Source organism: Crinia signifera, chromosome 19, assembly GCF_055691185.1.
Source record: "Crinia signifera chromosome 19, ASM5569118v1, whole genome shotgun sequence".
In the NCBI taxonomy this organism is placed as follows: domain Eukaryota; kingdom Metazoa; phylum Chordata; class Amphibia; order Anura; family Myobatrachidae; genus Crinia; species Crinia signifera.
The window spans coordinates 95,870,529-95,898,023 of record NC_139226.1 but is presented as its reverse complement, the minus strand read 5'-3'; the positions used below and the strand labels follow the sequence as shown (position 1 = coordinate 95,898,023).

Sequence of the window (27,495 nt, the reverse complement as noted above, 5' to 3'; positions counted from 1 at the left end):
CTCTGCCGCTAACAAATACCAGAAGAAGCGCCCATCAATCAATTATATGTGTGTTTGCATTGTTAATTGTACTGGACCATTGTCATATCACTAAATACCTCCGTCGTCCATATATGTTTATGACTGTATTTGTATGTACAGAGTAATAAGAAGATGAAAACGGAAATAGGCAGGAGATTTTGGTGTGGCTGAGAGACTTTTTATATTGTAGCGAGTGCCAACAGATGACGGAAGACACGCCTGATTGACACGCCCAATAGGTGGAGCTCCTTTGACGGTGCACCCCCTAATAAAATGTGCTGCGCACGCCTATGCGTGTGTTCTTATACTGTCTCTGGGTTATTTTTTTCCCCTCAGATTGTGCCTCCTAATAAACATGCCAACTTGCATAGTCATCTTTACTTGAACACATTTATGGAGAACAAGTCTGCCAGCATCATTGCATACCACGGAGAACCTCCACGTGTAACCATGGGCGTAACTATAGTGTGTGTGCAGGGGTTGTCATTGCTATGGATCCTGGAGGCTTAGGGGGGCCTGAAGGTTATAAAGTTGCATACCTACTTCACTGATTTGACGGCTAAGTAACTGTGTCTGATCCATTGCCCAGCCTGAGTTGTGTGACATAACATTACATTTTCAGTGAGAAGTGTGTGTAGTGGATGCTATAACGGTAACGCAGCACTGTAATGTGGCATAATCTGAACTGCAGGCCACTGTAATGTGCCATAATGTGTTCTGCTGGTTGTAATGTGGAGTAGGGATGGCCATCGTTGCCTTTGCCATCGATGGCAAAAGTGTAACTGGCCATCGATAGTGTATAACTATTCAATGGATGACCATCAAGGTTTTTGCATATCGATGGTCATCCATTTTCTGTGATTGAGTGGCCTGTGGGCCAATCAAAATGCGGGGGTTGGGCTTCGCAGGTGTCAGGGGCTGAGCTATGCTCCATGTCCTGGCACTTTAGAGAAACAGCAAAAACAAAACTATTCATTTAAGCTTTACATCGATGGCGGGAAACCATCTGGTTCTCCCCATCGATGGCAAAACTATTTGACATCGGCCATCAACCATCGATGATTTCTAATCATCGATGGCCATCCCTAATGTGGAGGGTACTATAATGTTACATAATAATTACTGTAGGCAATGTTACATAATAATTACTTTATAAGGAAGTACAAGACTAGAGGGTGACATAATATGAACGTGGGTACTGTAACATGGCATAATTGAACTTGAAGGTACTCTAATATGGCATTGTATGTATAGGAGGCACTACAGACTGGCATAATATGAACTGGGGACATTGTCATAATGTGAATTGGGCATAATATGTGACATTATGTTTACTGCCAGCCCTACAATGTGGCATCATGTCAACTAGGGCACTACTGTGGTTCATAACATAAACTAGGGCACTACTGTGGTTCATAACAAACTAGGGCACTACTATGGGACATAAAATGAACAACTGGTCTCTAAAAAAGCATTTGAACAGCGTTCCCCAAAATATGTTGCGATGGGCTCTACAAAGTTACGATAACATACCTCCCAACTGTCACGATTCCGTCGGGACAGTCCCGATTTTCGGGTCCTGGCCCGACGTCCCACCCGCGGCAGGCATTGTCCCGCTGCGGGGGGTGGCAGTTGGGAGACCCCCCAATCTAGTAGAATAGACGCTGTGCGCATGCGCACAGCGTCTATTCTCGTATGAAAATGAGGTCGCGGCTAATTAGCATAAGCCGCGCCCTCATTTGCATACACCCCGCCCCCTTTTCGGGGACACAAGTTGGGAGGTATGTGATAACGCCCCTATATACTAAAACCACAGATACATGTACATGAAAAGATACACGTGTGCAGGTAACCATCGAATTATTATTGTACACAGAGACTAGAAAAAAGCCGTGTGTGACGTGGTCACAGGAAATATGTGGACGTGTAAAATTGATCTTTTCAAGAGCGTGAATATTTCAGTCTTTTTATAGACGTGTTGGAGCTTAAGATATTTTTTCGGGGTATTTGGAGGCTGAGATGACTGAACAAGGCCTCTTATTCAGATCGCTAATGAACAGCGCTGGCAGCGATGGAGGCACCCACTGCTGGCCTTAGTCCACAAACATTGTGGTTTATTTCCCATTACTGCAACACAGAGGAGAGCATTTACAGGGCGAGATCTCTGCAGTGATAGTTATTTTCACAGTGATCATCTAAAACCACTTGGGGAGTGTATAGTACAGTTAGGTTTCGGTTTATGGGCTAAACAATATCTGCGACGCAGGAGGGGGGAATAATGACAAGAATATACAAGATGTACAATTGCACCATAGTGAAGACTGTTTTGAAGGCTGAACCAATATACAAATCATATCATTAATGAGGCATGTAGTGCATACTTACCTACTTTTTAAAAAGGGATTTTTGTAAGAACTTACCGTTCGAATCCCTTTCTCTGATATGGTCCTGGTGACACAGCTCAACACTGGGATGTAGGAGGGTCCGAAGGAGCCAGGCACCTATCCTAAAGTTTTAGAGGGTAGGCTCCTCCCCTACTGCATCCCTGGACTCTTCAGTTCATCTTTCAAAGCCACTGGAATACATTAACTCAGTACAAACGCCTGCACATATTATATGCACACTTTATAACAGAAAACTGTTAACTTTTAACCATTTTAACATGAACATCATGAAACTTCTGGCATACTTACTGAGCGTAAGGGAGGGATCGCTGTGTCACCAGGACCATATCAGAGAAAGGGATTCGAACGGTAAGTTCTTACAAAAATCCCTTTTTCTCTTTCAATGGTCCTGGTGACACAGCTCAACACTGGGACGTTCCAGAGCCGGTCCTTTGGGAGGGTACGCTCAGGTCTGCAGCTCTCAGCACTGCTCGCCCGAATGATGCGTCCTCCGACGCGAACTCATGGAATCTATAGAATTTGGCAAATGTGTGAACAGATGACCAAGTGGCAGCTCTGCAAACCTGCTCAGCTGTGGCCCCATGTCGAACCGCCCAAGAGGTGGCAACTGACCTGGTGGTATGCGCATTTATTTTGGCCGGTACTGGTCTACCCACTTTGGTGTATGCAAAGGCTATCACAGACCGCAACCACCTAGCAATAGTCTGCTTAGATGCAGGCCAACCAATTTTGTGTACGTCATACAATACCAACAATGTGTCAGTCTTCCTGACACTCTTCACTCTGTCCACATATATGCGTAAGGCACGCACAACATCCAAAGTTCTCAACTTGTCCCTTTTCTTAGAACCCTCTGGGGGTTGAAACACAGGTAGAACTATCTCCTGATTTAAATGGAAGGTAGATACCACCTTCGGTAAAAACTGAGGCACTGTTCTTAAAACAGCCCTGTCATCATGAAAAATTAAGAAGGGAGATTTACATGACAAAGCTCCCAATTCTGAAACTCTTTTAGCAGATGCTACTGCTAACAAAAACACTAGCTTCCACGTGAGAAACTTAAAGTCAGCCGACCTTAAAGGTTCAAAAGGTGCCTTTTGAAGGCATTCCAAAACCAGTGATAGATCCCAAGGTGCTACTGGTTGCTTGTATGGAGGTTTCAACCTGGATACTCCTTGTAAAAAGGTTTGAATTTCCGGCAAAATGGCTATCTTTTTCTGGAAATAGATGGACAAGGCCGAAATCTGCACCTTCAGTGACTGAAGGCTTAGGCCCGATGAAAAACCATCTTGTAAGGATTCCATCATTCTTGATAGCTTAAAATGAGATGTATGAGCCTTTCTTCTCTCACACCATCGAATGTAAGTCTTCCAGACTCTATAATAATTTGCCGAAGATACAGCTTTTCTGGCTTTTATCATAGTCTGTACTACTGCCTCAGAAAACCCTTTTCTTTTCAAAATGTTGGTTTCAATAGCCAGGCCGTCAAAATCAATCGATCTGAATCCAGGTGATTGAATGGGCCTTGTCTTAGAAGGTCTGGTCTCAGAGGTAGACGCCATGAGTCCACAGACAACCTCTGAAGCCTCGAGTACCAGGATCTCCTTGGCCAATCCGAGGCCACTAAGATCACTGGAACCTTCTGCCCCTGTATTTTCTTCAGAAGTCTCGGTAACATTGGTACTGGTGGGAATGCATAAAGGAGATCTCCCTGCCAGTGAATAGTCATGGCATCCACTGCCTCCGCTAGTGGATCCCTTGTTCTGGCATAGAACCTGGGCACTTGACGGTTGATCCTGGATGCCATCAGGTCCACATCCGGAGTTCCCCACATCGAAGTGATTTGGTGAAACACCTGAGGGTGTAAGCTCCATTCCCCTTCCTTGAGCTCCTCCCTGCTCAGGAAGTCGGCTTCTATATTCTCTATTCCTGGGATGAATATAGCCGATACAGCTGGAACATTCTGTTCCGCCCATAGGAAGATTCTGGACACCTCCCACATGGCCAATTTGCTGCGTGTACCTCCCTGGTGATTCAGATACGCCACAGCTGTGGCATTGTCGGTCTGAATCCTCAAAGGGAGGTTCTGTAACCTGTCTCCCGCCAAGGAAATGACTTTCCAGACAGCTCTCAGCTCCAAGATGTTGATTGGTAACGCTAATTCCTCTGCCGTCCACAGGCCCTGAAGCCTGAGATCCAGGACTATTGCCCCCCAGCCCCTGAGACTGGCGTCGGTAGTTACTATCAACCAGTCCCAGGTCTGTAATGACCGACCCCACTGAAGGGAATCTACTTCTGTCCACCATTTCAAGGATTCTCGGGTGTCCGAAGACAGCACTATCATCTCGGATTTCATGGTCAAAGTGTCTCCTGACCAAGCTGACAAAATGTTCCATTGGAACCTCCGAGAGTGGAACCTGGCAAATTGAAGCGTCTCGAATGACGCCACCATCTTCCCCAGGAGCTTGAGGCACCTCCATACTGAAATGCTCTGAGCCCTGAGAATCTCCTGGACTAGGGTGACCAGATCCCTGGCCTTTACCTCCGGGAGGAATACCCGATGAAGATGGGTGTCCAGTATGACTCCCAAGAATTGGAGCCTTTGTGACGGTACCAACTGAGATTTTTGCAAATTTAAAATCCAGCCGTGAGCCTGCAAAAAACTGATGGCCTCTGCCAAGTGACTCTGCAGCATGGCTGCTGACTCTGCTTTGAACAGGAGATCGTCCAAATAGGGTATTACTGTGATTCCCCTGAGCCTCAGCACCGCCGCCATTACTGACATTATCTTTGTGAATACCCTTGGCGCGGTTGCTAGCCCAAAGGGTAACGCCCGGAATTGTAAATGCAGGTCTCCTATGGCAAACCTCAACAAGGTCTGATGCTCCGGGTGTATAGGAACGTGCAAATATGCGTCCTGGACATCCATGGACGCCAAAAATTCTCCCTGGTCCAGACTCAGGAGTACTGACCGTAGAGACTCCATTTTGAAATGGTCTACCCATAAATGAACATTTAGAGACTTCAAATTTAGTATTGGTCTGAAAGACCCGTCTGGTTTGGGCACCAGGAACAGCGTGGAGTAAAAGCCTTTCTTCCACTCTGTCTTGGGGACTAGTGTCACCACCCCTTTTTCCAAAAGGGAGTGCGCTGCTCTCACAAGAGCTGTACGCAGCCGTGCCTCCTTTGGTAAGGATGTGGGAATGAACCTCTTCGGAGGTGGCCCTCTGAAAGGGATTTTGTAACCCTGTGTTATGATGTCTAGCACCCAGGCATCCTGGTCTAGAGAAGCCCAAGCGTCCCTGAAGAGTGTGAGACGCCCGCCCACTTTTGTCACTGTCGGGCAGAGCCCCTGACAGTCATGCAGAGGGTTTATCCTCTCCTTTATTGGCAGGCTTCTTGTGAAAAGAGCCAAATTTTGACTTTTGTGTCTTGCCTCTAGAGGGCTGAAACCTTCCCCTGAAAGACTGTCCTCGAAAGGACGCACCACCTCTAGGGGAGGGCCGAAAGGACGGCTTAAAAGCAGAAAATCTGGACATCTGCTTTGCTGAGGAGGCCGGCAGGAATGTACTTTTGCCGCCTGTGGCCTGTTTTATAATCTCCTCTAATTCGGTACCAAAGAGTACCTTTCCTTTGAAGGCTAATGTTTCCAGAGCCTTCTTGGACTCATTGTCTGCTTCCCAGGCTTTAAGCCAAAGCACTCTCCTGGCATTAATGGAGACTGTGGACACTCGGGTTGCCATTTTAATAGCTTCCTCCTCTGCTTCAACTGCATATTCTGCTGCTGCCTTAATCTTTTCTGCAAGCAGTAATGCACCCGGGTCAGCCTGCAGCATGGTGCATAATTCACCAGCCCACTCTATCATGGCCTTAGAAACCCAGGCTGAAGCAATAAGGGGTCGTAAGGTAAACCCCACCCCTTCAAAGATAGCCTTGAGGTTTCCCTCCAGCTTTTTATCCACAGAATCTTTAAAAGCTGCACCGCCCTGTACTGGTAATACAGTAGCCTTGGACAAACGTGCCACTGAAGCGTCCACAACTGGGACCCTTTCCCAGAGCTCCGCATGAGACTCTGGCATGGGGTACAGATTTAGGAATCGTTTTGGCATCTGAAGCCTCTTATCAGGATTTTTCCAAGCCCTTTCTAACAATTCCTGTAACCCCTCATCTGAAGGAAAAGTAACAGCCTCCTTCCGCTGTCGCTTAAAAACACCTTTAACAGGAGTCTTATCCTCCACAGTCAGCTTTAAAGCCTGCTTCACAGCTACAATGAGATCCTCTATACCAGCAGCAGAGTTCTCTTCCAAATCATCACCCTGATCCCAGGGGATGTCAGTATACTCTCCTTCCTCTTCATCTACCACAGTAGTTAAAGCATAAGACCTTCTAGGGGTCCCTGCCACATCATCCATTTTGTCCAGCATTTCACTGAACCTGTTAATCCCTTTTGCAGTATCCTGCATCACCTGGATAAGTGCAGGATCTGCCTGGGTAAGAGGCAAGGAGCCAGACGACTGCTGAGATGATGGCATAGGTCTCTGTGATTCTACCAGCCCATCACTCTGCCTGTCCAAAAGCTGCACCAAAGCGTTTACTGACCTGCCTAGGGCCCTGGCCCACGCAGGTTCCATATGCTCTGCCCTATGGGGATCACTGCCCATGGGTCTCACATCAGCGCAAGTAATACATAAGCCCCCCTTGGCCATCTGCTCAGGGACAAACTTTTGTGTGCAAACATTGCACGCGCTCAGTGCATTAAGGGCTCCCTCCCCCAAAACCACAGCCTGATGCTCAGACATGATGCAAGTGATAAATGTATATCTATCAGTATACACAGTGCAAACAATGTACAAGCGTTTATACAGAGGCAATGCACCCAATCACTTATCTGTCTGTTGGTTTCAACTGCGGGGAAGCGATGCCCAGGAAATCCAAGTCACTCTGCCAGGATCAGTAAGCCAGCTCAGCTCCGCTGCAAGCGTTCTGAAAGGCGCCAAAGTCAGAGTGAAGGAAGAGACCACAGGTCCCTGCTGCTGCGGGGTCCGTGACCTTTTGGCGCCAACCACCCCCAGCAAGCCGCTCCTTAGGTAGGATTTCCTAGTTCCAGTGTCTCCCCCTCAAATGGGGATCACTTGGAACATGCCTGTCACAACGCTGCTGTCCTCTCATCTAGGAGCTCAGCGTGTAAGCTCCGCATAAAATGGCCGCCGCCATCACGGAGCGCCTGTCCCCCATGATCCCCACCTAAACGTGGAGCCAGTTTCAGGGTACTCCGGAGCCCAGGCAGCCTTTTAGAAAAGGCTATAAGCGCTGCACAGGGGGACCAGACAGTGTCTCCCTTGTGCACAGTGAGCTGACAGGACGCGCTTCTGTCAGCTCCTGCTGCGCAAGCAGTGTGAGGATTCACTATGAGAATCCTCACACTGTGCCTACCTAGCTAGGGTAAAAGTTAATAAAATAATAAAAATCCCCTAACTACTCTAATTCTTCGGCTGCTCCTGCAGCCCTTTAGAATAGCACCCACTCCAGTGGGCACCTAACACGAACTGAAGAGTCCAGGGATGCAGTAGGGGAGGAGCCTACCCTCTAAAACTTTAGGATAGGTGCCTGGCTCCTTCGGACCCTCCTACATCCCAGTGTTGAGCTGTGTCACCAGGACCATTGAAAGAGAAAACTAGTTTCAGGGAGATTATAGTTACATACCATTGGGGGGCGTGTCATGCTCCACCCAAAGGGAGTGTCTAGTTCCATATATGGAGAGATTGTGAAAAGAGATTGTGAACATGGCACCTAGAAGCGTGGTTGTGTAATTTAAAATTACTTATATCCAAATGTAGATGAGCCCTAAAGCAGTTGGTAATAGCTACTATAATTTCTAAAGTGCTGGGAAATGGTGCTGATGATTCAATGTAACTGTATCTCTTTTTCATTACTTTTTGGCCCAAAAATGTAACAGTGTAATGTGGGCTAGGTGAAATGAGGGAGATTGCTAGACTAATGAGGGAGAGAGGGAGATTGCTGCTATTTCAGGGAGTCTCCTGCAGAATGCAGGAGGGTAGGCAGCTATGATGTAGTGTCTCATGCCTCAGTGTTGTCACAATAAACTCATAAACTGGATAAGTCGGGACTCCTGAGAATGTGCACATCATCTACTCAACATCATCAACATTAACTCTGATGAGTAGGGCCCTCCTTCCTCACGTACTCACCCTACCTCTTTACCTCACCAGTGTTCCTGCCCTGTTCTTCCCTTCCTCTACTTTATCTTCAGTCTCCTCGACAATTTCGACACCTACTTCAGAACTGATGCTGATTTTAGTTCTATCAGCTATACCCCTATTTATGCTATATTTTATGAACACACCCTGTACGTTACCTTGTAATTTGTGTGCTATGTACGGCTGCGGACACTTTGTGGCGCCTTATAAATAAACAAACTACTACTATTCACTGCTGCGGGGCATTGCGGTTCGTGGGTAGGACAGTGAGACAGGCACTCTATTGCTTAGCCAAGCCTCCAGACCATACTTGCCTACATTTTTTGCCTCTACTTCGGGTGGCTGACGGGACAGTGATGTCACTAGGCCCCGCCCCAAATATGGGAAATGCCTGCCAGTCACAAGTTTCCAGGTAGGAGGAGGGGCTAAATTACACAATCGCATATTTTGGTCACGCCTCCATAATAAAGACAGAGTGTGCAATGAATTTATCCCCAGCCCTCCCCCTTCATTAGGAAGTAAGCCAGGAGCGGGAGAGTAACCTACCCTTTCAGTGCTGAACGAGGCTACCCCAAAAATCGTGAGCCTCACGCAGCTTTTGGAAAGGTAGGCAATTATGCTCTGGAGGATGGACCCATCCACTACATGGGTCTCTATCACTGCATACCCCCAGTGGGCCCATCATGCACCATTCTGATGCTGGTATACCCCAGCTGAGTGAGTGTGGATAGTCATTGTCTAGATAGACAGTCAACAGGTCTACCCAAAAAGGTCGACAGGGTCAAAAGGTAGACAAAGGAGTCGACATGAGTTTTTTTACTGTTTTGATGTCATTGTCGACATGGACCCCCATTATGGTATGCGGTCATTAGGTCGATTAGGACTTGTTCATACTTTACCATCCCATTGGATGTTGAGGGGGAATATAATAGTGTGCCTGAAGCATGGCGAGGGGACACAGTTCATTTATATGTTGTCCATGTCGACAGACATAATTTAATCTCATGTCGACCTATCTAGACACTGTAGATGTATCAACAGGAAGCAAGACGAGTCACTACTGCCCACATTTGGGGAGAGCTTATGTCTATCAGCACATTCACAGAGTTCCGTCTCAATCCTCCTGCGCTCTGTATATGCAAACCCTTATTTTATTGGCCACAAATCAGACACCGTGTGGTCAAGCAGAGAGATTACATTGCACTGCATGGAGCGAAGAAAAATAGAATCATTTGTATCCAATCAGCCTGCCCGCATTCTCCAGCAATGCCGTGTGTGGGCAAGAATATCTCACAAGAAGCTGGATACCAGCGATACAGGTCATCACATAATTGGGCGTCGTCCTTGCACGCAGTGTACATACACCCCCTGCCAGACACCATCTTAAATCTAAACTTCAAGGCAATCCTTCTGCAACCTTTGTGAATACGTTTCCCATAGTAACTTATATTCTGGTATATTTTATATAAAGTGTCAGAATCTGAGAGAGAGTAAAAAGGCAAAAAGGTACGCAGAGACTAAAATTATATAGGGGCATATGTGTGTATGCCCCTGAGCAATGGTGATGTGCAGTACCACAAGTCCCTATTGCCCGCTAGTTGTCAGTGCGTGCAGTCAAAAACTAGTCAAATTGCTTAGCAAGTGACTGCAAATCTCTCTGTGTGTACAGAATGGGCGATGGCGATCTACGTCATCCTGAGCAAAATTGCTTAGCACAAATCTCTGCATGTGTATGTGCTCTCCATGGGCAATCTGGACAGAGGAAATTGCTTAGCACACATCTCTACGTGTGTATGCCCCTTATCACTCTGCCAAACTTTGACGTGATGTGGTCTCTAAAGGCTGGCAGCAGGAGGCGCTATTAAGGACTGTAGAGCAGATGTGTGGGATGGAGTCTAATTCAAAGAGGCACAAGCAGGGGCGTAACTACCATAGGAGCAGGGGGTGCAGCTGCTATGGGGCCCAGAGCTGAAGGGGGCCCATCTTTGCTGTCAAACTAATATGTTTTGCATACATTTATCACCATCAGTTGCTAAATAGGGGGCCCTTACAAACTTTTGCTATGGGGCCTACGAATATCTAGTTACGCCTCTGGGCACAAGTGAAACTCTGGAACAGATCAGAGCACAGACAAGCCAGAGCTCAGTGCCATAGAACAGCGTGAGGGGAGAAGTCGCAGACAATTCCCCTTGAAGCACCCGGGAGCTTCCCTGGTGGAGGGAACATATAGGATATATAGTATGTCTTCTTTTAAACAATCTAAAAGCTTAGAGTCATCACAAAAATGCTACACCACAAGCAGCATAAACAACATAGGAATGATACAACCCTAAGGTCACACCAGTAAGTACGCACAAACACCGAAAGCCCAGGCAACCAGACAAGCACAAACACCGAAAGCCCAGGCAACCAGACAAACAAGAAGTCAGTCCATATGAGGTCTGTGAAGCAACATCACTCGTCTGGACCAATTGCCTGGTTCACATGGGGACTAGATAGCATTAAGGGTGTGTCAACAATGGCCAATTATAGCACAAGTCAGCAGATCAAGGGCATTGGACGAGCAGATCTTCAGGCAACATCTGATCCAGACAGTAATTACTGTTGGTTTCCTGAACCATACAGGTACAGAGGTTAGGTCAGGTTGGCCTATCACAGGGGTGATCTACTATGATGATAGCTACCAAACTGCATGTAATCCTTTTAACAACAGAGTTTATTTCATGTGGATTGTATGGGCTGTATTAATGAACTATAAACACCAATTCATTCATACAGTGCAGGTCTCTGCAAAAATAAACTAATTTAATATTGATCAGATCAACGTCTTATAACAAAGTTTTTGAAATTGCCGAGGTGCAGATGTGTGAAAGGCGCTCAGCCAGATTTCCGTAATGAACCACATTGATTAAATTATTGGACTTTGTGCAAAGTTTCTTAAGGAGATAAAGGATCAAAATATACACATCCCGTATTGCCCAGCGTTTAAGGCTGAGGAACTGAGATAAGGACGTACATACGTCCCACCTAAATCTGTAAAGCTGGGAGGTAAACTTATTGTAGTGTCTGGTCCGACAGGACACCCCCGGACTGGACACCCCCGGACAGGACACCACAAGCTCTGGACAGCAGATTTTGATATCCAGTCTGGCGGTCCGTGGTCTTGCCTGGGTCCGGTTTTTACCCATACCTCTTATCATTGGCTAGATACAAGCTCTGGTAGAGTGCATCTGACAAACAAATTCTTAAGGTAATTATACAGTGTGTAAATATTACCCAGTCTATAGTCATTCAGATCAGTACCTGACCCTATAGTGCTTGCACTCTATATTCCCTAACATTATATATATATATATATATATAGAGGGGTTGGGGTCAGCATCCCTACTGTCAGGATCCCGGCATTCAGTATACCAATGCTGTCATCCCAACTACAGCCAGGAGACTGGCGCCGACATCTCAACATCAAATAGGATGCCGGCACTGAAATCCCGATTGCCAAACAAACAGTGAGTATGTGGCCAGCACTAGCGTTCAACCAGGGAAGGGGGTGAAGCAGACTTGCCTACTTTCTGGCTGCCCTCTCCAGGTGAGGGCTGCCAGCTCAGTGAGGCAGAGGGGAGGGTCTGCTGCCCAGCGTAGAAAGGGATGGGGTGGAGCCATGGGAGAGATGGCATTTGAGGGCGTGGCCAGAGCAGAGGGCTGGTCGCAGGAGATGGACCGGCAGCTCGATCACATAAAATATTGTGTGTGATCCTTTTACATACAATAGATCGCTTGCAATCCCATTCACAGCTAAGGGATTCGAAAAAAATGTACATGTGTCAGCAGCCAGTTAACCCTCCAGTATGTCATAGTCAGTACGGATGGTGTAATGGTTAGCATTACTGCCTCACAGCACTGAGGTCATGAAGTTCAATTCCCACCATGGCTCTAACTGTGTGGAGTTTGTATATTCCCTGCGTACTTGCGTGGGTTTCCTCCGGGTACTCCGGTTTCCTCACACAATCCAAAAACATACTGGTAGGCTAATTTTCTCCCAACAAATTAACCCTAGAATGTGTGTGTGTGTGTGGTAGGGAACATAGATTGTAAGCTCCACTGGGGCAGGGACTGATGAGAATGTTAAAATATTCTCTCTGTAAAGCGCTGCGGAATATGTGTGCGCTATATAAGTAACCGGTAATACATAAATAAAACAGTCTCAGTCTTCTGTCACCATGCTGACATCTGTATCTTGAACACTGTAATGTGTATTTAAATTCTGAAAGTGGATAGTGGATTTGATAGATCCACATGTTGCAGCTTGTGACCTAAGGGGTTAAAGTTAAACCATGAGCTGGCTCTAGTTTAGTTATGTGCAGTTTTATTCATGGCCACAAGAGACAGCCAAGATACACTAATTCCCCTCAAACACCAGACATGCTGAGGAGCACCATGCTCTATGTCCAGACAACCTGCCTCAAAAAAAAAAAAAAAAAAAAACAGAGCACAGTGAGTGCTGGCTTCCTCTGCAGGAGAGCATTGTGGGAAGTGGCATGTAAATTAGCAGTTGAGGGATCATTTGAATTTCCCAGCACAGGCAAAGTGATTGGACAACACCGGCAGACACAGACACAAGTGATTCTGAGTTGGGGGAAAAACAGAGCACCTTGTACCTTGGTAAAAACCTGTTGCACTGGAGGGGGAGGTGGAGCAGCAATTGTAGATTTAGAGGAGGGAGAGGGGCATGTCCTACCTCTAATCTCAAGGCAGAGTAAAAATAAAGCTGTCCAACATCTGTGGACTATGGGGCCGATTCAGTTTGGTCTCTCCAGCAATGTTGGGGGGCTGCGTGAGCTTTTGGCAACTTTTTCATTCTCCAAGGCGCTCACATCCTGAGTGACAGGCAGAGGGCAATCCGCGGTGGAACCCCAGCGTTTCATGGGCGTGGTTACAAAAACATTGGTCGCGCCCATAGAAACTCTGTCCGTTCCCCTCCCTGCTCGGGGCAAAATTGCATCTATAAGTAACTTCTGGGTCACACAGCGGCTGCAAGCACCGTCCACGGCAGGAGAAATCATTCGATGGTAACTAACCATCGAATGATTTCTCCTTGTTGTGTATGCATACACATACATTCGCAACACTGCACTTGGGTGTGCATTCGTCAGGGGGCGGTGTTAACCTGCTCTCTAGGCTGCAGAAACATGCAGCCTAGCGAGCAGGTCTGAATTGTGCCCTATGTGTGAAATCAGCCAGGCTGCAAAAATATATATTTGTCACCCTTGAATTGCAGCATGTTTAAAAAAAAAATGTTAATATAAACTTTTAATATTTGTTGGTGATATATCGGACCATTGATGATTGGGGCCTTGCAGCTTTGTATTTCCCCGATGGCTGCTCCTCTCTGCAGACCTCCGTTATACAGTGGGAGGCTGAGAGCCTCCTCATTTGCATTTCCAAAGTAGGCTGCCCGTCTGCCACTGGGGGAGGGTACAAGGATGGTGCTCAGAGACTGGCGGCTGCTGGAAGATTATCTTCTGCCAGCAGCCCAATTGGCATTTCACTGGCCACATCTGATGTGAGCATGCCAGGCAAGCTGTCAACAAAACCACCAAGTACTCTCTGCAAAGTACCAAAGATTTTGTTTTCTCCAGATTCAACCGGGGCCAGAAGAAAGTTCTTATATACTAAGAAGAAGATGTATAAACCTTCTAAAGAGGTCGGTATGATGCATTTCCTAGAACAACCAATCAGGATGGGAGATCTATTGAAGATGGGATGTTGCCTATAGCAACCAATCAGATTATATCTGTTATCTTCTAAAAGGTGCAAAATAAATAAAGCTGAGTACACACGCAGCAATATATTGCTCAGTGTCTCCTTTTAATCAGGGACCAGAGATGGTCGCTGATGAACAGGAGACTCTGCCGGGGGAAGAGGCAGGGAAACAGCTGCACACGGGAGCACGCACCTGGCGATTTATCGTCGACAGCACAAACAAATCACTGGCAATATGGTCCCTCAGCGACCATAATGCCAGCGATATGTGCTGAAATCGCCACCGTGTATACACATCTTAAGAAGTAGAATCTAGTTGTTTGCTATGGGCAACATTCCATCGTCAATAGAATTCCTATCTTAGTAAATGTACCCCTGTGTATCTTGTACAGGTACAGCTTGCGGCACTCCAGCTGTTCTGGAACTACACATCCCAGCATGCCCTGCCACAGATTTTCTTTTGGGGAGTGTTAAAACTGTGGCAGGGCATGCTGGGATGTGCAGTTCCACAACAGCCGGAGGGTAGGAAGCTTCACACCCCGGAACTAGTGAAATCTAGAACATGAGTGCTAGAATCTAATTGGTTGCTACTGGCAACAACTCCACTTGTTCCACTTGTAGAAGGTTTCCCACGTCTCCTCCTCAGTTCACTCTTGACATTGGCAAGAGCAGATTGATCAATTAATGATGGAATTAGGGAGTGGCCCCGCAGACACCTCTCCATGGGGGTACTTAAATTTGGTATGAGCATGGTGAAAGGCAGATTCCTTTATTGTCCTACTCTTAATTTGACTGTGAGACCGAGAAGTTGAAATCCAAAGAAAGAGGGCAGGGCAAGCGCAATGAGCCATACGAAGGGACGTGGTACACTTAGGCGTGTCCATGTCGACATTCAGGGAAAAAAAGTGAAAAACTCATGTCGACCTTTTGGTTGCCGACCTAATTGTCAACCGAATGCTTGTGTCAACTTTCCGACGGTAGCCATGTCCACCTATTTCAGGTATCGACCTAAGGCCTGTTGACATTCCTTGGTCGACCCAATGCATGTCGACATAAATAGTGTCGACCCAATGACCCATACCCATGAAAATAGACTTATTCGGTACTTATGTAATATCTGGGCTCCCATTTTTCCTATGAGACCGCGTCCCCTCGCCACACTATATAAAATCCACTCCATGCGTAGTTGGATAGTAGGGGTATGAAAAAATGGGGTGCATTTAACATGGGAGCCCAGATAATACATAAGTACCACTTATTCTAATCAGTGCTGTGTTAAACCCTATTGATGCACCTAGGCAGTCAAAATTGCGGTGTTCTCGTCACAAATGATCTCTGACTCAGGGGCATATTTATTAAGCTCAGTGAAGTGATAAACTGTCTGGTTTTTATCACCGGCCAATCAGCTCCTACCTGTGAAGTTACAGGCTTGGTTTGAAAAATGACAGGAAGAAGCTGATTGGCTGGTGATAAAAAACAGACACTTTATCACTTCACCGAGCTTAATAAATCTACCCCTTAAATTAAAAAACTGTACCAACCAACAGTCTATGATCTGGAAACTGTAATGTGAATCTGAGCTCTATGGTGTATGTATTGTAAATATGTATGTAAATCATAGAGAAAATCAGCTATTAATATAGAGTCTCTAATGTAACGTTTTGAGTTGATTCTTTTATTATATTTTTTAGAAATAATTCAAGAAAGCTTGATTGTCATTTTCTGTCAATATCAAATCAATATGATTTTGATCTGTTGTCGGGGCCCCTACAATGTGTGAGGCCCATAGACTGGAGCCTACTGTGCCTATTTTGTAATCCAGCACAGATTCTAATATACCAATGAGAGAAGATAGATAAAAGCTTTGCAACCATTATAAAAGTAGTAGGACACACACACACACACGTAACAAAACAAAAAGCATTGCAGGATGCTAAAGAGGGTGTTCTTAATTACCCGCTGGGTTGCAATGCTTTGTTGCCGAATATGCATGGTGGAAAACTACTTACAAACTGTTACTTCTGGCTGTTCTCTAGGTGACGGTGTATTTTATATAGATTGTAGCAACAATGTTCTATGCTACTCTGACACAGCCTTGGTGTAATCGAATAGCTTCATCTAACATTGGATAAAGAGATAAAGCAGACAGAGATAAAGGGGGTCAGTCAGCTTGGCGTGGTAAGCAGCGTAAATTTGCCTCTTACGGAGCAGTTAAATTCCGCCCGTCCCCCTTTGCTGAGCGAATGGCCGATGACACATACATCCATTCGGATGCGGCCGTACAGGAGAAAAATCCGTTGATAGTCGACAACCATTAAATGATTTTTCACCTGCTCACAGATATAATAAGCCCGTTCGTGTATTTGGCTAGCTAATGTTTTTCCAGCGGCAGACTGATAGCCCTTTCACATGGCTAAGCCGGATCAGATGCTTTCACAATAAGCCCGGGTCGCCCATTATACATACGGCGATCAGCGTTCTAGTAACCCGGCTCAAATTGACAAGTTGGTCAACCCAGGTTATAAGCTTTGGTGCTTTCATACCGAACCTCGACCCCGGTCCACATGTCATCAACCTGGCGGGTGAAAGGGGTATTATACAGAGGAATGCAGCCCAGCATTGACATTGGTGGGCTGCATGCAAAAACAGCAAGTATTTACCCTGCATAAAAGAAAGGAAAGAAACCAAACTTCCCTCTCAATACAATATGGTTTGGTCCAGGTACAAAGTTACTTTTTTGCTTTACTCACAACCAGTCACTTTGTATATTACAGACTTACAAGGGGAGAACATAGCAGACAGGTCCCCATAAGGTCTAATGCACCCTGACAGTGGTCTGCAAAGTAATGGCCATTGTAATGTAATGCCCATTGCACTGCATGAAGAGGATGCCAACTGTTACATTGTATCTATTTGTTGTGCTGCTACATTGTGTGTGTGCTGTGTGGATACATTGCATCTATGCGTGTTGCTATTACATTGTATCTGTTACATTGCATCTATGTATTGATACTCACACAGGTCCTCTGTGCTGCAGTGCCTTTGGAACACGGAGCCCGATAACCGTCCTCACATTCCTGTCCCTGTAGCAGCTATTTCTGATCAGCCAGCCAGTGTTATTACACTGAGGACACCACACTGTACCTGGGGAGGGGGAGCTGCTGTCACCCCTCCAATAATCCGCCAATGGCATGCCCCCATCACCAAGTCATCGGCCCCTGATGGCTCATACTACACTCTATAAATATACCTGGTACACAATAGGCCTAACTAACAGAGGATTTTGTATATTATACAAGTTCATGAATGTGTTGCTCCCCCATAATGTGGCGCAGATGGTATAACCCAGCTGAAAGCGAAGCATTGTCCTGGAATGCAGGCAGCTAGCACTGGTGTCAGCCCATTCTGACAGCTGGGAGGAGGAGTCACACTGGCTCAGGGCTGGTCCTGCACTTACACAGGGTCACTTGTCAGAAGCAGATTAGCCATACAGGGTGCATACAGCATTGGTTTATGGCTATATATAGTCATTATTATAATATAAAATGATCCTATTTCATTTGGACACATGCATGGCCAGAACAACAATGGCACGGGTGGGTCTATGGCCCCACATAGAAATAGACCCATCATTATAACAATGGGATGATGACCAATGTAATCTCATCATATTGGCTACGACCCCTACACAATGACCCGCGGGTCGAGGACATTTGCTGCAAGGAAATGGGCTTTGTAATATTGGGACTGCTTTCTCGCCTCTGTTATGGATTTTGTGGGTACCTTTTAGTGCCTCTGTCGCTGTGGGTGTCGCCGATACGATCGCATATTGCAATGCAATCCTGGGTAGTAAAAATCATGCCCAGATCGCATTGAATATGCAGTCCATCATAAATGGGTCCCATAGCCATTGCAGACCAAGCCAAATAGATAAATCCCCTGTGTGGGTGTGGTATGGGACTCCGACAGTCGGGATCCTGACAGTTATTATCCAGATGTCGGGATCCCGACTGCCCGAAGTCAGACAGCATGGCGAGCGCAAAAAAGCCCCTTGCGGGCACGGTGGCTCGCTACGCGAGCCACCTATTCTATTCTCCCTCTATGGGGGTCGTGGACCCCCACGAGGGAAAATAGCGAGTGGCCGTCGGGCACCCGGCTGTCCCCGTTTTGACAGTCGGGATCCCGACGTCGGGTAAACGACTGTTGGGATCCCGACTGTCGGGAACCCGTCCGGCACCCCCCTGTGTGTGGTTAATGAAACGTCCCATTCGCTGCAGGTCTGAACAGCATTATCTCAGGAAAGAAAGCAGGGCAGGGGGCAGCTCAGCAAGGTGGAGATTCTGAACACACCCCTGTGACTCTTCACCACTCCCCATATGCAGCTGCACTTCCTTATTTGCCAACCTAACCTTATCTGACAGCAGGACTGTCTTAACAGCATAGTAGGCCATGGGCAAATTCAATATCATAAGTTGCCCTTCTTGCGGTTCTGCGCCATTTCTCTACATGGCCTCATATATTGAACGGCTGCCTCACCACTCTGATGTATGAACACCACTGTTTGGCGACCCCATGATTGTGGTGCCCTGGCAGCTGCCCAGCGTGCCTCTATGGTACATGACCCTAATGGGAGTGAATTGCTCACAGCTCTAGACTCTTGGGAGGGGGGGGGGGGGGGGTTAGGGGGGGAGAGATAGGGTTTATCTAATATTGGGGGGCAGGGGGAGGTGGGTTTACTGCTGACAGGCCCCTACGATCTTGGGGCCCCCTGGACAACTGCCCATTAAGCCCATACAAAGAAAAGGCCTTTTTTTTTTACCATATACGGTCATTAGGTCGACAAGAGGAAGGTCGGCTTGCATTGGGTTGACTACTCAAGGTTTACATGCATGAAAGTCGACACACCTGAAGGTCGAAATGGAGTTAGGCTGACAGGGTCATTAGGTCGACACTTACATTAGGTCGACAGTCAATATGGGGTTTTTCACTTTTTTTTGAGCCGACATGTGCCGACAGGCTCTATTTCATGCCCTACTATCCACTAGGGCATGGTGAGAGAATAAAATAGTGTGCCCGAAGCATGGCGATAGCAGCGAGTCACACAAGGTGACATGCTGCAATGTTACAGTGTCAATGTCGACTTTGTCGACATTTGGGACAAAAAAATGAAAACCTCAATGTCAACCTCTTGACTGTTGACCTTGCCCTTGTCGACCTAATGCATGTTTCGACCTTCAGGTGTGTCGACATTGATGCATGTCGACCTTCAGTGGTCTACGTAATGCATGTCGACCTTCCTCTTGTCGACCGTATGACCCATACCCTTTCTGACCGTAGGGATAAGTCCAGTGGCGTAACTAGATACATGTGGACCCAATAGCAAAAGTTTGTAAGGGCCCCTATTTATCACATAATGCTGAAGATTGCTATATAAACAGGTTATTGCAACAGGCACTTTCAGCTGGGCTAAATGGGTATATGATAGGAGTAATTACTGTTGTTTAAAAATAAAACACTTAGCAGACCTGAAATTGTGAATGCAGGGAGCACCCAGGATTCCCTGCCATTCACACCCGGCCTGTCCTTCAACTGTGGGCTGGGTGTGATCGTGTGATTAGTGCAACAGAAACAATAAAGTGGTCATAGTGTAAGGTGTGCACTGGGGCTGGCCCTAATGGCTTGCTCACACTTCCGCTTACCTTGTTATGCATGGAAAGTGCAATTACAGCCTATTCATTAAAGCTCCGACATGCTGATTCAGTGTTTGACCAGTGTTCCAGGGTGAGCGGGCGGAACAATTCTAATGCAGATAGTCACAGCAGTTATCCTACAGTTACAGATTGCATAGAACAGCCCCATGGGTAATAAGTGAATAGGCCCTTGGTATCGGACTGCATCATTTTAGTTGTTGCCTTGAAAACCACAACATGCATTCAAATGCATGCAGAACATTTCGGTGCCCTGTTCCAGAAAGATAAATTGTGTATACTGAAGGTATAGGGAAGAGGCATACCTATTTACATTACACCAAATCACACAGTAGTGTCTATTATTCACATTACACCACACAGTAGTACCCCTTATACACATTATGTCACACAGTAGTACCTCTTATACACTTTATGCCACACAGTACTGCCCCTTATACACTGCAGCCACAGCTGAAACCATTCAGAAGCATAACAAATGGAAGGACCAGATTAGACTTTTTCCAAAAAAAAAAAAAAAATTAAATAAACAATAAAACAAAAGACCCAGTTATGGAAGAACATTCTTTGGACAGATGAAACTAAGATCAATCTGTGCCAGATAAACGGGAAGAATAAAGTATGAAGAAGGCTTGGAGTGGCAGGAGCATACCACATCTTCTGTAAAACATTGTGCCACTAGTATTTATTGATGATGATGATGATGATGCAGCAGAAGAAGAAGCATCCAGATTAACTTTAAAGTGTATAGAGATATGGGGGCTTATTTACGATTGAATATTTACAGCTAATTCTCCGAAAACACCCTTTTTGGAGGGCAAGCTACAAATATTATGTATCCCCCAAATTTATCTAGGTGGGAGGGCAGCAGGAATCTATGATACCTGCTGCAATCCCTCCTGCCTTTGGCAGCCGCATACCCCAAAATATTTTACAGTATGGGGGATGTAATGCTTCCCGATGTATAAATATTGGGCAGTATCATATCATTTCCCAGGGCTACTGCCATTCTGAGATGGCAGTAACCCATTGTAACCGGCTAGGCAGTGCGGTCAGCATGGGTCAGCTGGGGGTCCGACTCTATGGAACCTACTTCCCTACACAGTTCGAGAAGCCCCAGTCTAGAATCCTTCAAATACAAAGTCCAGGACTTTCCTGTTTACTCAAGCATTTCCCTTAAGTATTGTTTTTGAAAAGATTTTCTGTACTTCATTGTTCCTGTACTGTTTTACATTTATCCGATTTGTTAAGTGCTTTGAGTCCTATTAGAGAAATAGCGCTATATAAATAAAATGATTATTATTACTATTATTATTATTATTATTGTTATTATATAATGCAGAGAGTGTGGCAGTGTTTGGAATGTGACAGTACCAGTGAGAGAGGAGATAATGAAAAGGTATTGCAGGAGCAGCTATTCAGTATAGCTGGGGGTGCCAGGGAGTGCTGTATAGGGAAACTGCACTTGTCTAGATCCAACAGGAAAAAGCTCACAGCAGGTCAATAGACAACAAAGCACTGTCAATTTGCCTGTGTTGGGAAACTGAACTTATACTCCTGGCTGTTAACTAATTGTCCAGCTGTCGATTCGCTCCTGAGCAGTAAGCTGACAGAGACTGTCAATGTGCCATTCATGGCTGGATTTAGAGGGAATTCCAGTGTTGCGTACAGCAGACAAACAGTACTGCCCACAAGCTCAGTGAACTTGGGGAGCAGGGCCACAACATAGAGGTAGGATGCCAGACAGACCAGTTGGTGATGGATTGCCCTCTGAGTGTGAACCTCTGTGGGTACTTGTTTCCTATCTGGGCGCCCATCGCGGGCATCGCGTGTACAACGCATGCCATTACAATGACATGCGATGCGACCGACGCGATTACCTCGATTTTACATAGGGAACAATGTTAAATGTCCCAATTGACCCGATTTCACATAGGGAACAATGTTAAATGTCCCAATTGACCCGATTTCACATAGGGAACAATGTTAAATGCCCCCCCCCCCCCAATTGTTAACGCCACTCCACGATCAACGTCAACCCAAAGCGTGGCGAGCGCAGCGAGCCCGCAAGGGGCGGCGGTACGCGTCCTCCGACCTTTTCATACCCCTACTATCCACTAGGGCGTGGAGTGAGAATAGAATAGTGTGGCGAGCGCAGCGAGCCACCGAGCCCCGCGAGGGGACGCGGATACCTTCACAGGTATCCACATCCCCTTGCGGGCTTCACAGGTGTCCGCGTCCCCTCGCGGGGCTCGCAGCGCTCCCCACGCTTCGGGCTCGGTGGCTCGCTGCGCTCGCCACACTATTCTATTCTCACTCCACGCCCTAGTGGATAGTAGGGGTATGAAAAGGTCGGAGGACGCGTACCGCTGCCCCTCGTGGGCACGCTTCAGGTTGACGTTGATCGTGGGGTGGCGTTAACAATTGGGGGGGGGGCATTTCACACTTCAGGGTGGGTATTTGGGGTCTGTGGGCCATTTAACATTGTTCCCTATGTAAAATCGCGGTAATCGCGTCGGTCGCATCGCATGCGTTTTTTTGTCAGCACGCGACGCGACCGACGCGATTTTTTTTGCTTGCGATGCCCACGATCAAAATTGTGGGCGCCCAGATAGGAAACAAGTACCCCTCTGTGTGTTGTAGTGTCCACCATATAATGCAGAGAGTGTTGTAGTGCCCTCCATATAATGCATATAGTGTTCTAGTGCCCTCCATATAATGCATATAGTGTTGTAGTGCCCTCCATATAATGCATATAGAGTTGTAGTGTCCTCCATATAATGCATAGAGTGTTGTAGTGCCCTCCATATAATGAATAGTGTTGTAGTGCCCTCCAAATAATGCATAGTGTTGTAGTGCCCTCCATATAATGCATATAGTGTTGTAGTGCCCTCCATATAATTCAGATAGTGTTGTAGTGCCCACATATAATGCATAGAGTGTTGTAGTGCCCTCTATATAATGCATAGTGTTGTAGTGCCCTCCATATAATGCATATAGTGATGTAGTGCCCTCCATAAATGCATATAGTGATGTAGTGCCCTCCATATAATGCATAGAGTGTTGTAGTGCCCTCCATATAGGGCATAGAGTGTTGTAGTGGCCTCCATATAATGCATAGAGTGTTGTAGTGCCCTCCATATAGTGCATAGAGTGTTGAAGTGCCCTCCATATAATGCATATAGTATTGTAGTGCCCTCCATATAATGCATAGTGTTGTAGTGCCCTCCATATAATGCATAGAGTGTTGTAGTGGCCTCCATATAATGCATAGTGTTATGGTGCCCTCCATATAGTGCATAGAGTGTTGTAGTGTCCTCCATATAGTGCATAGAGCGTTGTAGTACCCTCCATAGAGTGCATAGAGCGTTGTAGTGCCCTCCATATAATGCATAGAGTGTTGTAGTGGCCTCCATATAATGCATAGAGTGTTGTAGTGCCCTCCATATAGTGCATAGAGTGTTGTAGTACCCTCGATATAATGCATAGAGTGTTGTAGTGCCCTCCATATAATGCATAGTGTTGTAGTGCCCTCCATATAGTGCATAGAGCATTGTAGTACCCTCCATATAGTGCATAGAGTGTTGTAGTGCCCTCCATATAATGCATAGAGTGTTGTAGTGGCCTCCATATAATGCAGAGAGTGTTGTAGTGCCCTCCATATAGTGCATAGAGTGTTGTAGTGCCCTCCATATAGTGCATAGAGTGTTGTAGTGCCCTCCATATAGTGCATAGAGTGTTGTAGTGCCCTCCATATAGTGCATAGAGTGTTGTAGTGCCCTCCATATAGTGCATAGAGCATTGTAGTACCCTCCATATAGTGCATAGAGCATTGTAGTACCCTCTATGCATGTGATGTCACTGATTTTCAGAAAATAGAATTAGTGGTGTTGATGCTGGAGCTGCCCCCTGTTGCCTGAATCTTGCTGCCTGTTAGTCTCTCTAGTGACTGAACCCTTACTTCCCTCCCCCATGCCTAACCCTGCTGCCCTCATCGTAGGCCAAATGTCGACATTCTGGGAATGTCAACATGTTCCCTGTTGACATTAACAACTACCTGCCACTATCCCTACCCCGGGCCCACACAGATCTTAATCCAGCACTCAGTGGAGTAATATAAGAGGAAAGAGGCTGTACTAAGGAGTGGCTGGGCTGTGATCTATATGTGTCACACTGTTCTTCGTCCTGCAGACCTACATGAATTTTTTATTTGCATAGGCATTGTCAGAGAGCAGACAGTGGTCACCATCAAATGTGCAGGGCGGACCCTCTTGGCATGCTGGGGCAAAAACCGTGGCATTTCTTTGTGCACTGGGACTGTACGTGTACAGTGTTGGGACAGTAGGCAGCTAGGTTATACCAGCCTAGCAATCATCCTTGTTCCTGGTACAGTGGTATTCTGCAATGCTGTACCTCTGCCAGATACAGAGGCTGGGACTAGGGCAGCACTAATCTGCAAAGCTAAAATCTTCTCATATTTATTACCAAAACAATTTACATAAGGCAGTGAGCGAGCAGTCATTACCCTGCACACTTCAAACACTGGAGCTTAATATTGAGGAAGCCGTTGTTGACACAGGGAGACGGCTTTACACAGGGCGGGTGCCAGCACCGGAGCCAGATTAGCAACAGAGCAGCCACGGGTTATGGGTCATATGGTCGACAGTATGAAGGTCGACATACATTAGGTCAACCACTAAAGGTCAACAGGGCTTACGTCAACGCATAACATAGGTCGACACATGAAATAGGTCAAAAAGCCTAAGGAAGAAGGTCGTAAGGTCGGCGCAAGCATTAGGTTGACAGTCAAAGGGACGACATGAGGATTACATTTTTTTGGTGCCGTATGTCTACGTAAGTTGACAGACACTGTGTGAGTGTACCGTGTCTAGCAATGGCTCGCTGCGCTCGGCACACTATTATATTCCGCCTCCATGCCCTATTGGATGGTAGAGTATGAAATACCACCTGTTTTTGAAAAAAAAAAACGTGAAAAACTCATGTCGACATTTTGAATGTCGACCTTCCAATTGCCGACCTAATGCATGTGTCGACCTTCAGGCCCTGTCCACCTAAGGCATGTTGACCTATTTCATGTGTCAAAATACGCCCCGTTGACCTTTTGTGGTCGACCTAGCGTATGTCGACCTTCATACTGTTGTCATCTCTAACAGGGTGGTAGGTTGCGCACAGAGGCGTAACTAGATATTCACAGGCCCCATAGCAAAAGTTTGTAAGGGCCCCCTATTTAGCAACTGATGGTGATAAATATATATAAAAAATACTAGGTGATTCATCGCGCCCTACGGGCGCTCTTCACACCGTCGTAAGGGGCTGCGCCCCCTTAATTTGTGAACGTTTGTATATGAGAAATATGGTTAGAAATGTATGAAAGATGCCCTGTATTGCAACTTAGGTGTCCGCGAATCGCGGGAGGGGGGGTCGCGGAGGGTGCCGCGAATTGCAGGAGGGGGGGTCGCGGGGGGTGCCGCGAATTGCAGGAGGGGGGGTTGTGGGGGGGTGGATGCTGCGAATCGCGGGAGGGGAGAGATTGCAGAGAATCGCGGGAGGGGGGTCGCGGGGTGGGTTGCCGCAAATCGCGGGAGGGGGGTTACAGGGGCGGGGGTTGCGGCGAATCATGGTAGGGGGGTCGCGGGGGGTGTGCCGTGAATCACGGGAGGGGGGGTCACGGGGTGGGGTGCCGAGAATCGCGGGGGGTTTTTGTGTGCTGTGAATCGCGGGAGTGGGGGTTGCGGGGGGGGGGGGGGTGGGTGGGGGGGGTGTGACGCGAATCGCCACAAGAAAAAATCAACACAGAAAGGTCAACACATGTAAATGTTGACATAAGTGTGGCACTTCATTGGTGTCCATGTCGACACATGAGAATGAATATGAAAACATTCAAAAAATGAAAAAAAAAAACTTCAAAAACTCATGTCAACCTTTTTCATTGTCGACCATAGCCATGTCAGTGTTTTCCATGTGCAATTTAATTCTGGAGCTGCTGCGAATCGTGGGGGGTGCCGCGAATTGCGGGAGGGGGGGTCGCGGGGGTGGGTGCCGCGAATCGCGGGAGGGGGGGTTACGGGGCGGGGGTTGCGGCGAATCATGGGAGGGGGGGTCGCGGGGGTGTGCCATGAATCACGGGAGGGGGGGTCACGGGGTGGGGTGCCGAGAATCGCGGGGGAGGTGTGTGTGTGTGCCGTGAATCGCGGGAGTGGGGGTTGTGGGGGGGGGGGGTGTGACGCAAATCGCCACAAGAAAAAATCAACACAGAAAGGTCAACACATGTAAATGTTGACATAAGTGTGGCACTTCATTGGTGTCCATGTCGACACATGAGAATGAATATGAAAACATTCAAAAAATGAAAAAAAAAAACTTCAAAAACTCATGTCAACCTTTTTCATTGTCGACCATAGCCATGTCAGTGTTTTCCATGTGCAATTTAATTCTGGAGCTGCCGCGAATCACGGGGGGGTGCCGCGAATTGCGGGAGGGGGGGTCGCGGGGTTGGGTGCCGCGAATCGCGGGAGGGCGGGGTTCACAGGGGTTCCGGTGGGGGGTTGCCGCGAATTGCGGGAGGTGGGGGGTCACGGGGGGTGCAGCGAATCGTGGGATGGGGGGTTGCGGGGGGGTGTGACGCGAATCGCCACAAGAAAAAATCAACACAGAAAGGTCAACACATGTAAATGTTGACATAAGTGTGCCACTTCATTGGTGTCCATGTTGACACATGACAATGAATATGAAAACATTCAAAAAATGAAATAAATCTTCAAAAACTCATGTCAACCTTTTTCATTGTCGACCATAGCCGTGCCAGTGTTTTGCATGTGCCATTTAATCCTGGGGCTGCCGCGAATCGCGGGGGGTGCCGCGATTTGCGGGAGGGGGGGTTGCGGGGGGTGGGTGCCGCGAATCGCGGGAGAGCGGGGTTCATGGGGGTTCCGATGGGGGGTTGCCGCGAATTGTGGGAGGGGGGGGTCGCGGGGGGGTGCCGCGAATCGCCGGAGGGGGGGTTGCGGGGGGTGTGACGCGAACCGCCACAAGAAAAAAATCAACACAGAAAGGTCAACACATGTAAATGTTGACATAAGTGTGCCACTTCATTGGTGTCCATGTCGACACATGACAATGAATATGAAAAAATTAAAAAAATTAAAAATAAATCTTCAAAAACTCATGTCAACCTTTTTCATTGTCGACCATAGCCATGTCAGTGTTTTGCATGTGCCATTTAATCCTGGGGCTGCTGCGAATTGCGGGGGGGGGGTGTGCTGCGAATCGCGGGAGGGGGGTCGCAGGGGGGGTGCCGCCAATCGTGCAAGGGGGGGTCGCGGGGGGGTTCTTTTTGCCGCGAATCGTGGGAGGGAGGTC

At 47.1% G+C, this 27,495-nt stretch overlaps 1 protein-coding gene across 1 annotated transcript in view; it reads right to left on the bottom strand.

Annotated features, from left to right (window-relative positions):
- Positions 1-17,688, bottom strand: part of KLHL21 (kelch like family member 21) — a 42,749-nt gene extending 25,061 nt beyond the window's left edge. Inside the window, exon 1 of the mRNA XM_083162957.1 lies at positions 17,425-17,688. The gene's annotated coding sequence lies outside the window, so the exon portion shown is untranslated. The remainder of the gene's footprint in view (positions 1-17,424) is intronic.
- Positions 17,689-27,495: the final 9,807 nt, after the last annotated feature.